This window comes from Triturus cristatus, chromosome 6 (genome assembly GCF_964204655.1).
Source record: "Triturus cristatus chromosome 6, aTriCri1.1, whole genome shotgun sequence".
NCBI classification, from domain to species: domain Eukaryota; kingdom Metazoa; phylum Chordata; class Amphibia; order Caudata; family Salamandridae; genus Triturus; species Triturus cristatus.
In genome coordinates, this window is record NC_140589.1 from 1,754,605,929 (window position 1) to 1,754,622,808 (window position 16,880).

At 46.0% G+C, this 16,880-nt stretch overlaps 1 long non-coding RNA gene across 1 annotated transcript in view; it reads left to right on the top strand.

Annotated features, from left to right (window-relative positions):
• Positions 1 to 275: 275 nt before the first annotated feature.
• Positions 276 to 16,880, top strand: part of LOC146821930 (uncharacterized) — a 57,757-nt gene continuing 41,152 nt past the window's right edge. Inside the window, exons 1-2 of the long non-coding RNA XR_014962789.1 lie at positions 276 to 335; positions 13,796 to 13,897. This is a non-coding gene — a long non-coding RNA (uncharacterized LOC146821930). The remainder of the gene's footprint in view (positions 336 to 13,795; positions 13,898 to 16,880) is intronic.

Genomic DNA, 16,880 nt, shown 5'->3' on the forward strand with positions numbered 1-16,880 from the left:
CATGAAGTGTCGACAATTATCTTCGCACAGACTCCTTAACTTAAGAAGTTGAAAGGAGGAGTAGGTATTGGTGTGGGCAGTATTTCCTAAGGCACGAGAGGCAGGGGTTGTGGCCTCTAGCCCTGGTCGGGTGCAGACAGGCAACTCTTTGGCGCACCCTCGGCGCGCCAGCAGCATGCCCGCTGCATGTCTGCGCTGCCATGCAGCTTTAATGTAAGCCCCCGGAAGTATGAGTGTCAAGCTCCACCCCCTCCCATTTGCTCTCTCCATGCAATTGGAAGGTCCGTGGTGGACCGGAGAGCAGAGTGGGGAAGGCAGCGACACGAAGATTAGAGGTGAGTTGGTGCACGTACAATGGCAAATACGGATTTCGAATCCTGTTTAAAAAACATTAAAATCATTAAAATGTTTAAAATTGAAAGGGAAAAAATCACGCTGCTTACGGGTGCTGGAAAAACACCGTGTCAGCCGCTGCTTAATGCGGCTTTAATGTAAGCCCCCGGAAGTATGAGTGCCAAGCTCCGGCCCCTCACCCCTTCTCTCTCCACGCAATCAGAAAGTCCGTGGTGGACTGGTGTCAACTATTTTACTTTACACCAGAGGTCTCCAACCTTTTGTGTAATAAGAGCTACTTGTGTTCAATTAGAAACATTGTGAGCTACTAAAATTTTAGTGTTGTAATTGAAACTACATCAGACAAGTTTACATTAGTGGCCTCTATATGCAAAATTACTAGCAGAAGTCACCTCTGTGTATCAGAAAGGGTTTCCAGCAGTAATGTCACTCACAGATCAGCTTGAAATATATTTTGGAAATTCTGCCTTTTTTTCTCAAAACATCAGTTGTGAAAATATACACATTTTTTTCTTTAAAACTAAATTTTGCCATACATACATTAATTTATCCTAGAAAAAAGTTCTTATTTAATCGGTTGGGGTGCGTACAGGAGAGCTTCTTACGGGCAGTTGGAGAGCGACTAGTAGCTCATTAGCTACTCGTGGGAGAATCCTGCTTGCACAATGTTCTATTGATACCTTTGTATGTATTTAATAAACTGGAAGGTTTACTGATTAAGGAGGACTGGCTGTCAGTATATTTGGGTGACAACTCATTATTTGGTCCTAGCGGAATTTCAATTGTGCCGGCTTAATCTGAGTAATTTTTACAGTGAGAGCAGATTTAGTTAGCTTGAGCAGCCACTCGTGAAATGAATGAAATGAATGAAATGAATGAAATGAAAGATGCTTTTATATAGCGCATGGCTACCCGGAAGCATCCCAGCGCTGCAGCGGATGATAGAGGGGGGGAGGCTTTATGGGAATAGCCAGGTTTTAAGTTGTTTCCGGAACCCAAGGTGGTTAGATTCCTTATGGATAGGGAACTCCAGAGCTTGGCAGCATTGTAAGAGAAAAGACGGCCTCCCTGTTCGTGTTTGTGTTCTGCTGCATTTAGTGCTGTTTCTTAGCGCAAAATGCATCCTTTTATCGTTTCATTTTGTACGAAAGGGGGTTTAGCACTAAGAAAGTATTGCTAAATACCAGGAGTAAGTTGGGGGAAATTCCTACCCACTAGCACATTTTGCATTGTTTCTTAGCGCAAAATGCATTCTCCAATTTTTGATGCAAGGGGGCATGTTGCACTAAGAAGATAGCGTTAAATGCAAGGAGAAAGTTGAGGGAAACCCTTTCCCCAAGAGCACATTTAGCAAGTGCAAGGGACTGCCCACGCTCGCTGTTTATAGTCTGTTGCTTTTAGCACTGTTTCTTAATGTAACATGCATTCTTGTGCCAATTTGGGACGCAAGTGGACATTTATGTGGAAAGAAATAGCACTCAACACTGAATTACTCTTCTTGCATAATTATGCAGAATCTCATGTCATTATTAGGTAATTCTGCCTTATTACCCTACATTGAATTAACCATGTTAAGCCCCCCCACTCATTATATAATTCAATTCAACATAATAATGGAATCACAGCCATCCCTTATTTTCTATCAGAAATGTCCATCCTTCTTGAAACTAAATAAAACATGGCTAGGTTCAAATTTGGAAATACCTATTTTTTCTGTAATCAAGAATATATACTGCATCAATATAGAATAGCCATGAGATTTGTATTTGCACCTAATTATGCTTATCTGACCAGGGGTTAGTTTTGGAAACGAAATGGACGAAAGCCCACACCTGGAAGAATTAATGCCACTCTTCCAGGTATAGCTCCAGTACATAGATTAATCATTAGACATCGAGAGTGCCAATTTGATTCTGATTCAATATATAAGTAATTAGGACATCAATGATATGAATCAATCTTTTTTATATGACATCAGTCTAAAAGAGATGCATAATGGAGAAATCAAGGTTTCACTTTTTCATAAAACTACATCAAATTGAATTATATCTGCCGAAACATGCCATCCAAGACATAGTTAAAAACTAACCTCTAGATAGTTCCTCCATCCCAAACATAATTGTGCTGACAATGAAGATTTTTTGAAAACCTTGGAATAAAATGTAATGTAAGGTGGATTTGTAGGGAGTTGCTTGTCACCTAGGAAGGTATCTAGGCACTGAGTAGGTAAGTACAGGCATGTGGTGAGGCAGGGCCTGAGTACAGGCAGCCTAAATGGTCCTGCAAGAAGACTCAGTGGCGTCACTAGGGTTGGTGTCACCCGGTACGGGTAACTCATGGTGTCACCCCCTCACGACTTATCCCATGAATCCATGATGGACCTCCTCGAGGAGATGTATTTATCTGTGCGGCACCCACGGAGGGGGTCCTTCTTCTTCTGGGGCCTTTCCAAACCCACTCAACACCGGAGTCTAAAGCACTGCAGAGGTGTAACCCATCCTTTCATAACTCCTCCCCTTGCTCCTGGCCAACATAGAAAAGTCTTAACCACGCGCAGGAAAATGTGGAGTGTGGCTTTGACGCATTCCTTCGAGGCGGAGACGCCTGCCCCATTCCAATGTGTGGCGCTTCGCATCATGCTCACCGGACCTGACTGGAGTTTACTTAAATAACAGTAGCTCTGCACCCGTCAAAGGTTACAACAATGCCAATTGTCTTACCAGACACAGTGTCATTGCTAATCATTCTGCTCAAGACATCACTCAACAACTTTCTTTAACACGGAAGACGAGAGGGCAAAAATGTTGCCAAATAAATAATACAGGGCACAAGTAAATTGTTTGAGAGCTTGTAACTCTATTCACCAATTGGTTTCCATCACCAAAGAAAGTTACATGATAAAAACGAATGCTACTTTTTTATTTACTTTCAGAAGTGCAGAGCCAGTGTTCACCTTTCCGACTCTTCCTTTTCAGTGCATTACTTCTCACGCACTGAGCAGCAGTGCCACTCGTTTTGACACAGGGGTGCAGGTGTATGTGAGGCCACTGCGAATTGCTACTTTTGTTGACTACGCACCTATTAGGCTTTTAGCGCGGAAAAACCTATTATATGCTGCACCTGAGTCACTTCACGCCATGAGGCGCGCAGGAAGAAAATAGGAAGAAAATATTAAACAAGCTGGTGCCTAATGAGTCCTATTGACAACCGCCTTGATACTGTTCCGAAAAGCACTCGGGACATCAAGAAGTACCCCGGATGGTGACCGTCAGCAAGTTAAAGCAACGTGTTCACCTCAGGCTGGAAAGTAGCTCATAGAGTCTTCTTGCAGAGAAGAGCAGCAGCTATGGTAAAAGGGGGAAGTAGAAAGCAGCCGATTAGAGCTTGTGTGAAGAGGAGCACAAAGAAGGGTGCAAAGGGGCCAAAACCCCTGGACGAATATTATAGGAGAGTTCCAGCTGGAATCTAAGGGGGTTCAACATTTGACTCCAGTGCTATTATGATAGCGGATAATGACAGTGACAGGACGTCAAAGAGAGGTGGTCGAGAGCCCTCCCCGATGAAGAGGGGCTTAGCATCAGTAATGAAATGGACTTGGATGCCCCCAAAGTAATGAAAAGGCTCCAACGTATCAAACAGTCACCAAGAATAGCGTCAGAAGTTGTGATACCTGTGCCACTCACATACAGGCGTGATAGAACTTACCTCAGGTTCATTAGTAGTGCCCTGTCAAGGGGGCGACAAACCCATTTAGTCGTCTACAAGGATGTCAGGCTCCAGGTCCCCACAACAGGCTCGACACGGTGAAATCACTGTAGAAATACACACCAAGGATTCAGTGAGTGTTCTAATGGACCCAATTGAAACTTTTCCAACCAGCCCCTTGACATCAAGAGACAGCTGTATTGAGCTGAGTGGAAACAGACCTATGCCGTGGTTGGAGGTGCAATAGCAAGGGGCTACTCTGCTCAGTTTAACACACACACATCTGACGTCCCATGACAATTTCCAGGAGACCAGGCATGAAAAAAGCCAAGACTTGCACAAAAACCAAGATATCCTGCTGTCATCAATTAATGTCACACTTTTAGTAGCCACTAATACCCTCACTTGGCAGTCACATAAGCTGGAGGTCCAAATGGACATTATGCAAACTATAGCACTGGCCATCGCTAGAACACTTGGAAAAAAAGAGCTTCTCCAAAAGACTGCCACTGCAGAATTATAGTGGAGAAACTAGCAACGTTGCCTGAAGTTTTCACATCTATGATTAAAGACCTGAAAAATCTCCTTTAACCAGCTGTGCCAAAACAAGCATAGAAACAAGTATAGCAATATTGCAAATGATAAGGAGCCCGAAATCCAAATAAGGCCAGGGAGCCAGAGAGAGGAGGGGTCCCTGACGGAAGCCCAAACATCAGATACCCATCACCAAAATGACTCAAAGGTACAGACATCCTTGCCAAACAGAGACAGCAGCAGTAACAACAATTTAATGTTGGCTGGCCTGAATTCAGAAGGCAATATTATTAACATTACAAATATATAATTAACATTAAAAATAGCACAAGCAACATAAGCAAAAAAAAGCAAAGATAGAAGAATCATCCAGTATAAAACTCTTTCTGATATTTGACACAAGAAAGGCACCCCGAGGGTAACAAGAGGTCCTGAATCCACGGCCGTAGAGGGGGAGGGTCCAGCCCCAAGCCAAATGTCAGCACGAAAGGATTCTATACCATCTCAAGAAGCAGATGGTCTGGGCCCAGGGCAACTAAGAGGAGGGGGGAATAGATTCAGCCTGCCAGGCTATGCAAGAAGATCTAAACGATTCAAAAAGAAAGACCTCTGGGCTAGTAGTAATACATGGTGAGTTGCCACACAGTGGACAGGAAAGTGTCTGATTGATTGATACCCAGACGGAAAGCACGGCCCAAGAACTTCCAATAAACAAAGGGCATACTTTCAAACACAGCGAAGGGAAGAATGGGGGTGCCACCAGAGGCGTAGCTAGAGCTTGTGGCGCCCAGGGCTATCCCTCAGATTGCCACCCATGGGGAGGGGGGGTTGCTGGGGAAAAAGGACGGCGAGCACTTGAAAGAGATCCGAGAGACACGTAGTATCGCAGCTAATAGTTACCTCGATCATGCAAGTTACATGCACATACATGACACGATCCAAGGCTACACAGTTGAATACACCAGTGACTGGCAGTACAAAAGAGAACACACAGACTGCATGATCTATCTGGGGACTCAGAAAAACTGCATGTGACATCCATCATTACCTGGTAATCCCCTCAGCACAATGCAAACATGCACATACATGACACTGTTCATGGATCCATCATCTACAGCTGACATTAAATGACCATTCATCATGGTCCCCCCATTAAAGCAGTGCACCTTGTGATCTGCATGGTACATGTTCTTTTCAGCAGGCACATTAACCCTCTGTGCTACCTTTCCAGGAGTCAAGCCTTCCACTAGACAAAACTCAGATCTCTCTCTAGGAAGAACATTAATCACCAAAGTTATCATGACATTTTTATTGTTTCTGAAAATTGCTGGAGGCCAGGAAGGAGGCAGCAAGTTTTTTTAAAAACCATAATATACTTGCAAACACTACGCACCCACCCGAAATAGGTACCCAGTGCGGCCACACCGTTCGCATCGCCCTAACCTGCTCAAGGTTCATGTGACCTCAGTGACAGAGTCTTAGCGACTGGATCACTGTTGCTCTAGGGTGTGCTGCTTCGTAGGCCTGCCCGCAAGACTGGAGATGAACTTCTGTATGGATTGTGGTGGACAGGCCTTCAAGGTTAACCCACAATTGACACCACTAGGGTACACCTGCTTGTGCTAAGACATCAAGGGCCCGATTCACAGAACTAACTTAAGACAAAATCCTAAACTTACTACCATTTTGGTATTCACAGAAGGCACTTACTCATTTTGGTATTCACAGAAGGCACTTACTCATTTCGGTATTCACAGAAGTTAGGAGTCCTAACTTTAGGACTCCTAAATGCCTTCTGTGAATACCGAAATGAGTAAGTGCCTTCTGTGAATACCAAAATGGTAGTAAGTTTAGGATTTTGTCTTAAGTTAGTTCTGTGAATCGGGCCCCAAGCCTTCTAAGGTTAATCACCGTATCCTCATTTCCCGCCTCAGTAACATCGGAGTCACGGGTAAGGCCCTCAAGTGGTTTGAATCCTTCCTTGGGGATAGATTCTTTAAGGTGTTTGAGGATGATCATTGCTCCTGCCCGGTTCCGCTGCAGTGTGGGGTGCCGCAGGGGTCCTCCCTCAGCCCCACACTTTTTAACGTGTATATGGCACCCCTGGCGGAGATAGTGGCTCCTTTTGGGGTTCAGTTGGTGAGTTACGCCGACGACACCCAGCTGGTGTTCTCTTTGAATCAGACTGCTCATTCTTCTTTGAATTTGTGTAACTGCCTAGAAGCCGTCGCAAGCTGGATGGATCAGTCCCATCTTAGGCTGAATGGTGGAAAGACAGAGTTGATGTTGTTGGGACGACAGGCTATATTTGACAACTCTACTTCCTGGCCCTCTTGCATGGGTCCTGGCCCCATCCCTAAGTCTGAAATTAAAAGCCTGGGGTTCTGGCTCGATGTAGAACTGTCGCTTAGAACTCAGGCTAGAAAAACAGCTGCCACCTGCTTTGGGCTCCTGAAATCCACGCGTAAAATCCTTCCACAATTGCCGGAAAAAGCAAGAAAAATCTTAATACAGTCATTGATTCTATCCAGGATAGATTATGGGAATGCAATCTATTTAGGAGCCCCGGTCTCCGCGATTAAACAACTTCAGGTTGTTCAGAATTCGGCGGCAAGGCTACTTACGGGCACCAGTCACCGCATATCAGCCAGACCCGTATTAAAAACCCTCCACTGGCTTCCGGTGAAAGAGCGGTCCATTTTAAGTCGTTGTGTATGGCACATAAAATCATCCACGGGAAAGGTCCTCCCATCTTAGAAAACATGGTAATGCCCTACAAGCCCTCTCTAAATCTTCGCTCTAACGACCAGAATCTTGCAGTGACTCCAAGAATCAATAGATCCTGCTCCGGTGGCCGTCTTTTTTCACTGAATGTATCCAAATTGTGGAATTCTCTTTCTTTATCTTTTCGCCAAGAGCCCAGTCTTCTTGTGTTCCGGAAGAAGCTAAAAACATGGCTCTTCCCGAGAAATTAGAGATCTCAGATTAGCTAATGGTTCCTCTATTATCCTCTGGTTATCTTTCCTGAGCGCTGGGATGCTTTCGAGTAGCAATGCGCTATATAAGAGCCTTTTCAATTCACTTCAAGGTCTAGTGGGGCCTTCTAAGGTCTAGCATGGGAATGTGCTCCCTCAGTAGAGTGGTCTGGTGGACTGGTCATGAAGGCTAAACCCGGTTCCCCAGTTCCAAATTCGACAGCTCTGGCCATAGTGCTACATCCTCTCCCCCACTGAACACCATACTTCCCCACTGAGAGAAACTCGCACTGCCTTCAGCTATAACCTAATTGTGCCCGCTATAAACACTTGGATGTGGCTCAATTCAAATTATGCACTTGATGAGAGTAATATCCTGCCTAAAAAATAAAGTAAAAGCAACCACTCATAGGGAATGCGAGATTAAGTAAAGCATGTGAAATGTAAGCAGAAACAACATGGTTACCTTAACGATCTCTCACACACTATTCAGAAATCAGCGAGTGGTTTTACCTGAAAAGTTAAGGACATGACTAGAGGGCCCTGAAGGGAACCGTTTCAAAGTCCATTGCTTATATCCTTACAAAACGTAAGCAGTATGGTTTAAAAAGACCACATCCATAAACACAGAGCCATGGTACATATTTTGTTTTCCAATCCACCCATCAACCAGGTATTGCAGTACCTCCAGGAATGGTACACTTTACCACCTGGAAACAACAATGCTGTTCAAAGAAAGACGAGAAAACAAAAGTAGCGCTTCACTGGCAAACTCTGTAAAGTAATGCTGATTTATTTGGATGTAAATAAAACCAATCTGGCCACTTTGCAACAACTCTGTCTTGCTTTATTTAGTTATGTATTTATTTTTCATATTTAAAACCTATTTCTCTCCATCCCACTGCACTTTGGAATAGAAAAATGTCAGAAAAAGGGCATTTCTCGCAAGAGTGTTTTTCTTTTTTGGATCCATTTCACAGGGAAGCAACTAAATGAAAGAAGGAAAGATAGGTTGTGAACCGTTTCTTCAAGTCACAGTTTTCAGTAAGTGAGGAGCAAGACAGAAAGAGAGGGAATAATAGGAAGAGAGGTGGGGACAGCTGCCAGCACAAAAAAAGAAGAGGACATTGCCCGAGTCCTATTCCATCTCTGCCCGTCTTCGAACGTCCACGAAAGCAAGCCGAGTCTTATCTAAATGCCTTTGTCCTCCCCCACAATAGTGCCGCCTGGGGCGGACCGCCCCCACCCCACCGCCCCACCCTAGCTATGCCACTGGGTGCCACTTACCAGCTGCAGGTTGCAGAGGAAGACAAGTGTGCACCTGGCGCTGCAAAACCCCATGGGCAGTGATGAAAATGGCGGGTCCGGGAGCCACGTCACGTGAGTGACGTTTCGAATGTCGTCTGGACGCCCACGTCGTAGCCTAATTGGACAATAATCTTGGCCGGCGGCCGGGTAAGGTTTGACAGACAGTAATATTATTTAGCATTTTGGTGTCACGGACTCCATGACACCAAAATGCAAAATAATATTACTGTCTGTCGAACCTTACCCGGCCGCCGGCTAAGATTATTGTCGACACGGACCATGGTGTCATCCCATGCGATGGTGTCACCCGGTGCGGTCCGCACCCCCCGCACCCCCCTGGTGACGCCACTGAGAAGACTAACTGAAAAGCCAGGTCTTCAGCTACAATTCAAGCAGTGAGGAGGAGACCCTGATATGTTGCGGGAGGTCATTCTAGGACTTGGTGGCTTAGTAGGAGAATGATTGACCTTCAGTTCTCCTTCTGTGGATGTGGGATGTGTGTCCAAGTGAGAGTGATGCAGAGAAAAGATGCCTTCTGGGTTGAAGGAAGTGAAGTCGTTGATTGAGGTATGTGGGTCCTGTGTTGTGTAGTGACTTGAATGCATACTTGAGAAGTCTGAACTGGCAGCGGTTCTGGATGGAAAGCCAGTTGAGCTCTCTAATGAGTGGGGTGGTTTCAGTGCAGGAGGTCGAGGATGAGTCTGGCAGGGCAGTGGCATTTTGGAAGATTTGACGTCTGTGAAGAAGATGAGTTGGGACCTTGAGTCCTATTTGCTTGTGATTAGGGCCTGTGTGATGGTACGATTAGTGTCCAGTGGGAGCCACTTGAAGATACGTAGGATGTGGAAGCATGTGGAGGTGACTGTTTTGACCTTGGACTTCATTGAGAAGCTGGTGTCCAGGATTAGGCCTAGGTTCCTAGTGTGGTCAGTTGAGACAGGTGAAGTAAATAGGTGAGAAGTTATTCCCAGAGTTCATCACTTCAGTTTTGTTGATGTTGAGCTTGAGGCTGTTTTTCTCATTCAATTGGCAACTCTGGTCATGCTTTGTTTGAAGTTTGTCTTAGTGGTGATGGTGCCACGTGGGAGGGAAAAATTAGCTGGGTGTCATCAGCGTAAGAGATTATGTTGATATTGTGGGATCTGATGATATTAGGGGTGGGCGGAATTTGCGTAATCGCGTTACGCAAATCTCCGCGAAATGGTAAAATATCTCCGCGAACATGCAGAAATTCCGCGAACACGCGGAATTGCTTGTTCGCGATGCCTTTTTCCTGTTCACAGTTGCTGTTTGCGTGCTCGGGGAGGAATATCTTGCGAACACGCATTTTGAGAACGTGAACAAGAAAAAATTTCGCGAAGTCGCGGAAAGCAGAATTTTGGGCAATTTTGCATTCTCCGCGGAACGCGAAATTACCGAAATTCCGCAAATTCCGCGAGCGGAACGGAATTTACCGCCCAGGCCTAGATGATATTAGCCAGAGGAGTCATGTACATGTTGAAAAGTGTGGGGTTGAGTGATGATCCATGTGTGATTCTGCATATGCGGACCTTGGGTTCTGATGTGAACCAGATTTATTGTGTTCTTCCAGAGAGGAAGGACGCTATCCATTTGACTGCTGGTCTTTGTATACCCGCTGGGTGTAGTCTGGCAATGAGTGTGTGGTGAGAGATGGTGTTGAATGTGGCGTAAACATCAAGGAAGGTGAGGGCAGCGGTCTGTCCATGGTCAAGGATGGTGTGAATGTCATCAGTGCTGTGGTTGTTTCTGAATGCTGACCGCGAGTTATGCAGGAATTTGTGGCATTCTAAATGCTCAGAGACTTTTCTGCTGATGCTATTCTCAATGACATTGGCTGGGAAGGAGTAGTGCGGTGGATTAGTATTTGCTGAGTACTTAGGGGTAAGCTAAGAGTTTTCTGAGGAGGGTTGTGACTTTGGCGCATTTCCAGCATTCTGGGAAGGTGGCTCTCTTAAAGGAGGTGTTTATGGTGGAAGTGAGTGTAGCGCTGATTAAGGCTCATCCCCAGTTGTAGTTATGGTAGGGGTCTGTGGGCACCCCTGAGTGGGATGTCTTAATTGTTGTTGCAGTGCCCTCGATGGATATCATTCTATGCTGTCAGTTGCCAGTCTTTAGTTGATGAGGTTAGCATGCCAGGAAGCTCGATGGGGGTGGCTGTGGTTCGAAGTTGCTGTAGGTCTTGGTGTTTTTTTTGTGGCAGAAGTTGGAGAAGTTGTTGTAGAGTTCCTGTGTAGCTGTGATGGTGTTGGCTGTGGCTGTTTGGTTGGTTAATTTCTTGGTGATGGTGAAAAGTTCTTAACAGTTGTTGGAGCTACATTCGATTCTCAGGGTCAAGCCTTTTCTTGGTCTCTTTCACTTGAATGTGAATGTGTCTAAGTGCAGCTTTGTAGATGTTTTTTGTGGTGGTTCCTTGTGTGGTTCTCTATTTCCTTTTGAGTTGTTTGCACACTCTCTTGGATTCTGTGATGTTAGTGTAGTACCAGATAGCTTCTTTGTTGGATCTTTTGGGTTTGGTGGTTTCAGGGGCACCGGGGTATTGGTGCGAGTGGTTACCCAGATGTTGAAGTTGTTTGTGTCATTGATGAGATGGTTGGTGGGGTCTGGGTAGTTTAGTTGAACGGCATTGAGGCATTCTGCTTCTATAACATTTTTCCAGCAGTGGCTAGACTCCGTAGGGGTGGTTGGTGGTCCTATTATGTGAAAGTGGATGATGGAGTGGTCCATCCATGTGAGTGAATCTTGTCACTGGAGAAGAAAATTGGAGTTACAGGGTATGTCTGGCAACGTGGTTAGGGCCTTATATGAGCTGGGTTGGCCGATGTTCTGTAGACTTTCAAGCAAGTTTGTGTGGTTGGAGTGTGTGGGGTAATCGTGATGAATGTTGAGGTCACCTAGGAGTATGATGTTTTTGGTGCCCAAGGCGAGCAATGCGGGGAGGTGAGTGAGGATGTTGCTGAAGTAAGTGTGAGGTCCTGGGGTTCAGTAAGTGAGGGTACCTTTGATAGTGGTTTTACTGTCTGTCTTAAATTTGAAGTGAATTTGTTCAATAAAAGTGGTGTCTAGGTCAGTTTAAAAGTGATGGTGCTCTGTAGATGATGTCATTCTCCTGGTTCAGGGGGATGGTCCTGGTGCAACATTTTGTATCCAGTAGTGAAGGCTGTGGCGATGTCCGATGCTGATGTGAGGTTGTGCCAGGTTTTGATGAGGGAGAGGATGTCCGGTGCATTGAAGTCAATTAGGTCCCATATCTCGGTGGAGTGCTTGCTGAGTTAGCGTCTGTTGAAAAGCATGCATGCAAGGTGGGTGTGTGAGTGTGGGTCTTGAGTTGTGACTTGGTGAGGGGTGCTGTGTATGTGTGGGCATTGGGTGTGGGGAGACATTTGAAGTTGGCAGCGTAGCTGCGGTGAGGCGTTTGGACCAGTGTTCCTTGCGCTTGGCATGGTCCAGGCGTGGATGGGTTCATACAGACTTGCCTTCGGTGCAACGGCAGCTGCTCTGCAGCCTACATTATGTAGGGCTTTGAAGGGTAGGAGGAGCATGGGTAGTGGGTGGGATCAGCAATGGCAGGAAAGTTCAGTAGGAGTGGGAAGGCGTGACCGCATCATTTTGAAACTTATTCCCATTAGCTCTACTATCACATGTATAATTAGTTGACTTCTAGGCTTTTTGTAGAAATATAGTGAGAATACATGGCCAGAATATAAAGGTTTTTATAAATGCAGGGGAATTGTCCTTAAACCATGCTCAAGTGTAAGTCATCTTAGGAAAAAGACAGAAGGACTTTGAAATTGCACAATGCGATTGATCACATGTAGGACACAAAATGTTCTTTACATACATCAATGCCCTTCTAAACTATTGTGTGAGGTGAATCACAATCTGCAATCTTAAATCATACATTGCTAAACATCTGGATGCAATCAAAAACTGATATTTACATAAAAAGTTTTCATAATGGTGATTTAAGATCTTTGAAATGTGCAAGAAATGCTAACTTTACAAGTTAGCGACATGGATGGATGCTATTTAGATGATATGATGATATAATTTTCAAATTTCCTGCAATAGAAAATGAAGAGATGATATAACACTTGTGCATTGCAATATATAAAACATATTGTTCCTTCATCATCATAGGCGAGTGAGCAGGTTGCACTTCATTTTAATATTTCATTAACATGGAATTTCAGGAGCATATAATGTAGATTAAATATTTAGTAGATTAAAGATGGAATATAACTGTCTAGCCTGATTATTGATATGAATTGGTGCATTTTTTTATATTGTAGCTGTAGATCATTTTTATAATAATCATTAATGGATGTCTATATGTGAGGAGTTTTTGAATTGATTAATTTTGACAAACATAATTGCAGGATCACTCATGGAGGTTGAATGATACAGGTGATATACTGAGACTATTATGATACGAATATGATTAATTATACAAAGTGTATCTTCTGTTCTATACTACCGTATACACTTACCTCACTATGGGAAGGTGACTTTGTTACATAGGTACTCCTGTACTTAATTTATTTTGATGAACTGGATTTTTAAAGACCGATGTGAATTACAGTGAGGATCATTATCTTGACAACATTCTCAGTGGAGGGTGAAACACTATTTGTTTGATGAAGGCGCCTGTGTAACCTGCTATTTTTTTTATCATCTATGCCATGACTATCCTGTTTTTGAAATGAAGATGGATAAAACTGAAAAGGCATTTTCCATATCAAAATGAAGAAGAAAATATAGTGATATAAAGAATGACATAGGATGGTGCTACTTTATAGGACAACGAAGTACCAAATAACAGTCCATAGTGGAATGACTGAAACTCAGGTTATACATGTATATATTTGAGGATACGATTTTAAGTTTTCTTTTTCCAATAGAATTATGATGAACTGGAGAATAAAATGATCCCCTGGGAGAAATATGACCTCCAGACTTCCTAAACCGTGACACTGCAGCCCGCAAATGTTATCATTCACTGGGTGAGTTCAAGGTTGAACTGGCTGTCAGAGTTTCCAGCCAAATAACAAGGTCATACACCATTATCGGCCCTAGATTCATCGTTGTTGATTTGTAACCAAGTTAGAATGTTTGTGGCTGGAAATTAGATGACCCAACTCATTGCGGATGACTCTGATGGCTTTGATAACTGCATTCACCTTCTTCTTTGGATATACTATAAATTGGAATAAGTGTGAAGCTCTTTGGAAGACTCCAAATACCACCAGAGGGGGTGACTTATCATTCAGATGGATTCCAGAGGCACTTCACTGTTCAGGCGTCTCATTGAGTCACAACTTCTATTTCATATTCAAGGACAAGTTTGAGTACCAGCGATATTGTATATATTAGCAAGACCACTGACTCTTTCAAATGTGCAAGAAATGCTAACTTTACAAGTTAGCGACTCTTTGTCAGTGAAATTGCTCTCCCACCCTTGCAGGCTCACCATTGAGTGAGGCCTTCCCCAGCCCTTGCACTCTCTAGTGTGAGTGTTCAAGGCCCTCCTCCACCCGCAGGTTCACCTGCGCTTCATCCCTGGTGATCCAGTGGACCTCTGTCTCCCACTTTCCGCTCCGTTTTTCACTCGTTTTCACCCTCTTTCCTAATCTATTTTTCTGCACTTTTCTGCTTTCTGCTTGCTTTCTCTTTTTTCCTTTATTCCTACTTTTCCTCCTTTCCCGCCCATTTTTCCCCAGTCGCTGCGGCCCCCGCTAACCTTCCCCCCCCAGCGCGACCAATCCATCTCCCCTCCCGCCTCCCAGCTGTCCAGCCCTCCCTGACCCCTACTTAATGGCGGCCGCTGCGGGGACAGGCGAGCAAGACCACTGACTCTTTATCAGTGAAATTGCTCTCCCACCCTCACATCTCCACCATTGAGTGAGGCCTTCCCCAGCCCCTGCACTCTCTAGTGTGAGTGTTCGAGGCCCTTCTCCACCCGCAGGTTCACCTGAGCCTCATCCCTGGTGGTCCAGTGGACCTCTGTCTCCCGCTTTCCACTCCATTTTTTCACTCGTTTTCACCCTCTTTCCTAATATGTTTTTATGCACTTTTCTGATTCTGCTTGTTTTCTCTTTTTTCCTTTATTCCTACTTTTCCTCCTTTCCTGCCCGTTTTTCCCCCGCCGCTGCTGACCCTGCGGACCCTCCCCCCAGCATGACCAGCGGGCCCAACCCAGCTGCCCTCCTCATTCCCACCTGTCCAGCCCTCCCCGACCACTACCTAATGGCAGCCGCTGCGGGGACAGGCGAGCAAGACCACTGACTCTTTGTCAGTGAAATTGCTCTCCCACCCTCGCAGCTCCACCATGGAGTGAGGCCTCCCCCAGCCCCTGCACTTTCTAGTGTGAGTGTTCGAGGCCCTCCTCCAGCCACAGGTTCACCTGCACCTCATACCTGGTGGTCCAGTGGACCTCTGTTTCCCGCTTTCCGCTCCCTTTTTTCACTCGTTTTTTCACTCGTTTTTTCACTTGTTTTCACCCTGTCTCCTAATCTATTTTTCTGCACTTTTCTGCTTTCTGCTTGTTTTCTCTTTTTTTCCTTTATTCCTACTTTTCCTCCTTTCCCGCCCGTTTTTCCCCCGCCGCTGCTGACCCTGCGGACCCTCCCCCCAGCACGACCAGCGGGCCCAATCCAGCTGCCCTCCTCACTCCCACCTGTCCAGCCCTACCCGACCTCTACCTAATGGCGGCCGCTGCGGGGACAGGTGAGCAAGACCACTGACTCTTTGTCAGTGAAATTGCTCTACCACCCTCGCAGCTCCACCATTGAGTGAGGCCTCCCCCAGCCCCTGCACTTTCTAATATGAGTGTTCGCGGCCCTCCTCCACCCGCAGGTTCACCTGCGCCTCATCCCTGGTGGTCCAGTGGTCCTCTGTCTCCCGCTTTACGCTCCATTTTTTCGCTTGTTTTCACCCTCTTTCCTAATATGTTTTTCTGCACTTTTCTGCTTGTTTTCTCTTTTTCCCTTTACTCCCACTTTTCCTCCTTTCCCGCCCCTATTTTCCCCACTGCTGCTGCCCCCGCGACCCCTCCCCCCAGCACGACCAGCGCGCCCAATCCAGCTCCTCTCCCCGCTCCCACCTCCCAGCTGTCCAGCCCTCCCTAACCCCTACTTAATGGTGGCCACTGCGGGGATTGAAGACAGAATCTCCACCCATGCGCACAACAGCAAGGAACTCTTCAGCATAATCAAGGAGTTCGCCCAACCCACCAGCGAGTCTACTGACATCCCTCCCTCACAAGACCTCTGCGACAAACTCAGCACCGAAGACACACTGAAGACAATGAAGTCAATCCACTCAGGGGCCCCCGCGGGCCCCTGCCGCCCCCATATCTTCAACAGAGCCGCTGACACCATCGCACCCATGCTCTGCCACACCATCGCTCCCTGGCGACTGCCTCGTTCCCCGACAACTGGAAACATGCCGAGGTCAACCCTTTCCTAAAGAAACCCTCAGCGGACCCCACCGACCTCAAAAACTACAGACCCATCTCCCTGCTCCAGTTCCCAGCAAAAGTCATCGAGAAAGCCATCAACAGCCAACTCGCCACATACATCGAAGAAGACAACATCTTCACCTCCTCCCAATCCGGCTTCAGAAAAAACCACAGTATGGAAACCGCCCTCCTCGCCGCAACAGACGACATTCACGCCCTACTGGACAAAGGAGAAACAGTAGCCCTAATCCTTCTCGACCACTCAGCGGCTTTCGACACAGTCTCTCACTGCACCCTAATATGCAGGCCCTACGACGCAGGAATCCAGGACAAGGCCCTCGGCTGGATCTGCTCCTTCCTCCCGGCAGAACGAAGCGGGTCAGACTCCCCTCTTTCCTCTTGGACCCTATACCTACCACCTGCGGAGTCCCCCAGGGCTCCTCCCTCAGCCCGATGCTCTTCAACATCTACATGGCTCCACTCCCCCCCATCGTCAGAACCTACGGACTCAACATTGTGTCAAACGC